Source organism: Vigna angularis, chromosome 11 (assembly GCF_016808095.1).
Source record: "Vigna angularis cultivar LongXiaoDou No.4 chromosome 11, ASM1680809v1, whole genome shotgun sequence".
Classification (NCBI taxonomy): domain Eukaryota; kingdom Viridiplantae; phylum Streptophyta; class Magnoliopsida; order Fabales; family Fabaceae; genus Vigna; species Vigna angularis.
The window spans coordinates 19,563,075-19,566,209 of NC_068980.1; the positions used below are offsets into that span (position 1 = coordinate 19,563,075).

The 3,135-nt window shown below is 38.9% G+C and overlaps 1 non-coding gene across 1 annotated transcript; it reads right to left on the reverse strand.

The window, feature by feature from the left end:
• Positions 1-1,886: 1,886 nt before the first annotated feature.
• LOC128194861 (small nucleolar RNA R71) lies at positions 1,887-1,989 on the reverse strand. The gene has a single exon (XR_008246310.1). It is a non-coding gene; the product is annotated as a small nucleolar RNA R71 (small nucleolar RNA).
• Positions 1,990-3,135: the final 1,146 nt, after the last annotated feature.

Sequence of the window (3,135 nt, forward strand, 5' to 3'; positions counted from 1 at the left end):
GTTGATGTAAGTATAGTTTGTAATGTTTAAATGTGTTTTGATGCTTTTGTGTGTATATTTTTTGCAATAGAATAAGGATTGGATAATATCGAAGAGACCCTGTGTGCATCAGTGGCCCAACTAGAGCGCACCAGTGGCCCAGCCAGAAGTGAATCAGTGGCCCAGCCAGAGCGCACCAGTGGCCCAGCCAGAAGTGAACCAGTGGCCCAGTGACCAGGAACCAGTGGCCCAGCGAGCCAGTCGCCCAGCAAGCTGGAGCAACTCGCCCAGCTAGCCCACTCGCCCAGCGAGTGGATTCCTTTCGCCTAGCGAAAAGTAACTTACGACTTATCTCTTTAAAGACGCGATCTAGAGGCAGAAAGAGGCAGTTCTGGAGGTGAGAAGCTAGGAGGGACTCTGCAGCTCGCGTTCATGCTCGTTTTGGGTGCTCCGGAGTTGAATTTCAACACTTTCTACCATCTAATCCATCCTTTATCGCGTCTATGATGTATATGTGTAGCTAGAACTCCATTTCACTGGGGTTGAGAGTACATTTCTGAAACTCTTTGTAATTTCTATATTAATGCATGATCTTGTATGAATTTTGTATTCTATCTTTATTGTTCATGCCTATGATGAGAATCTGAGCTATTTGAACGGTTAAATCATTGAGAAATGTATGAGACCGCGGACCTAGGATAGAACTGCTAAAAGATTTCGAGTCCTAGACATAGGAGGAAATTTTTAGTCATCTGTGACATTGTGATTAAGGCAAATCTGATAACTGAATTATCTAAGAGATTAGGATTTAGTTTGAATGATTCAGAACTGTCATCTGAGAGATCAGGACTGCATGCGCCTAGGATGTTGATGCTTAATTTTGAGGAATTGTGTTAGTAGAAAAATTACTTGAGTGATGAACTTGAAAATCAACCCCAGTGAACTTTAATTCATCTGTTTTCACCACTTTATTTTACATATCTATATGCTAATCTTAAGTTTGCTACAAAATTATGTTTATTATTCGCTAAATTAGTAAACTTTAATCAATCTGTGAATAAAAACAAATCTCTTGGGAAACGATTTCCGGACTTACCGGTTTATTACTTGAACGATCCGGTGCGCTTGCCGAGGTCTCAAGAAGTTTTTGGCGCCGTTGCCGGGGATTTGTTTTTGTTTTCGTTGATTGTTTGTTGTTTATCTGGTTTAGTTGATTTTAGCTTTCTTTCTGTTTAAGTGTTATTGTGTTCTTATTTGAACTTTTGTGCATATTTGTTATTATTCTGTAGAGATTGTGTCTTTCTGGATTGTTTCTTTTTAGTTTGTGTTTTGTATGAGAAGCAGAGAACAGGTTGAAAATATACTTTTTGATCCTGAAATTGAAAGAACTGCTCGAAGGAACAACAGCAGAAGGAGAAGACAAATTAGAGAATCCAGAGAAGCCTCTGCTATTTCTGAAGAAATTCTTAACTCTTCATCTGATCAAGAAAAAGAAGAAATGGAAGACAATCGCACTGGAGAAGGTTCTGGGCAAGGAAGACGTACTTTTGCAGATTATAATACTTTCTCAGGACCTCTGCACTTCAACAGTATTGCAAGACCAGTGTTGAATGCTGCTAACATGGAGATGAAGCCAGCTCTTATTCATCTGGTACAGAACAATCAATTTCATGGATTATCCCACGAGAATCCATACACTCACTTGGCTACTTTCATGGAGATCTGTAATACAGTGAGGATTCACCAGGTTCCAGATGAAGCGATCCGACTCAGCTTATTTCCATTCTCATTGGCTGGTAATGCAAAAAGGTGGCTGAATTCTTTTCCAGAGAATAGTTTGACAGTCTGGGATGATGTAGTTACAAAATTTCTGAATAAGTTCTTCCCTCAGTCCAAAATCAATAAGGGAAAGCAGGAGATCTCTTCTTTTCAATAGGATGCTGATGAAACTCTAGGTCAAGCATGGGATAGATTCAAAGGACTATTGAGAAAAACCCCTACTCATGGATTTGATGAGCCTACAATGCTAAATTTGTTTCTTGGAGGGCTGAAATCCCAAACAAAGTTAATGTTAGATGCATCAGTTGGAGGTAGTATCAGATGGAAGACGCCTGAAGAAGCACATGATCTGATTGAAAACATGGCTGCAAATGATAATGAAGTTCAGAGTGAATGAGCCCAATTTCAACAAAAAGGTGTTCTTCAGCTTCAATCTCAAGATGCTTTACTAGCTCAGAACAAGATTATGACTCAGCAACTTGAGACATTAATGAAGAAGTTATCTCATCTACCTAAAGAACTGCAGAATGTTTCTCAAGCTCAACATCAGACGGTTCAAAGTTGTGAATTGTGCGGAGGAAATCATAATAATGGTCAATGTGCAGTGCAAGGCATGTCTCATGAAGAAGTAAATTATATGGGAAATCAAGGTCGTCAGACAAATTATAATCAAGGCCAAGGTTTTAATCAAGGATGGAGACCTCATCCGAGTATGGGACAAGCAGGTCCATCCAATAGACCACTTCCACAGAACTTTCAGCAACAACCTACTCTGACAGAAAGAACTTCAAAATTGGAAGAAACTCTTCAGCAGTTTATGCAGGTATCAATTTCTAATCATAAAAGTACAGAAGCCTCACTTCGGAATTTGGAGATTCAGGTGGGTCAATTAGCTAAAAAGTTAGAAGAAAAACCAGAGAAGAAATTTGTGGCAAACACTGAAGTAAATCCAAAGGAAGACTGTAAGGTTATTATTACAAGATCAGGAAGAATTCTGGAAGAAAGAGGGAATGAGAAAAAAGAGCAAGAAAGAGATATGGTGAGAGTTAAAAATTTGAGTGAAGAAAAAGATGAGATGAGTAAACAGGGAAATAAAGAAAAAGAGAAAGAGGATAGAGAAAGTGAAAAAGAGAGAGAGGGAGAGAAAAAGAAAGAATAGGTGTACGAGAAACCTCTTCCATATCCAAAGGCTTTCTCTAGAAAGGAGAAGGAAAGACAGTTCAAGAGTTTCATTGATATTTTCAAGAAGTTGGAAATCAAGATGCCCTTCTCAGAAGCACTAAAACAAATACCTGCTTACTCGAAATTCATGAAAGATTTGCTCACCAAGAAGAGAAAGTATATTGAGGAAGAAACTATAGAAGTACAAGGCTAGTG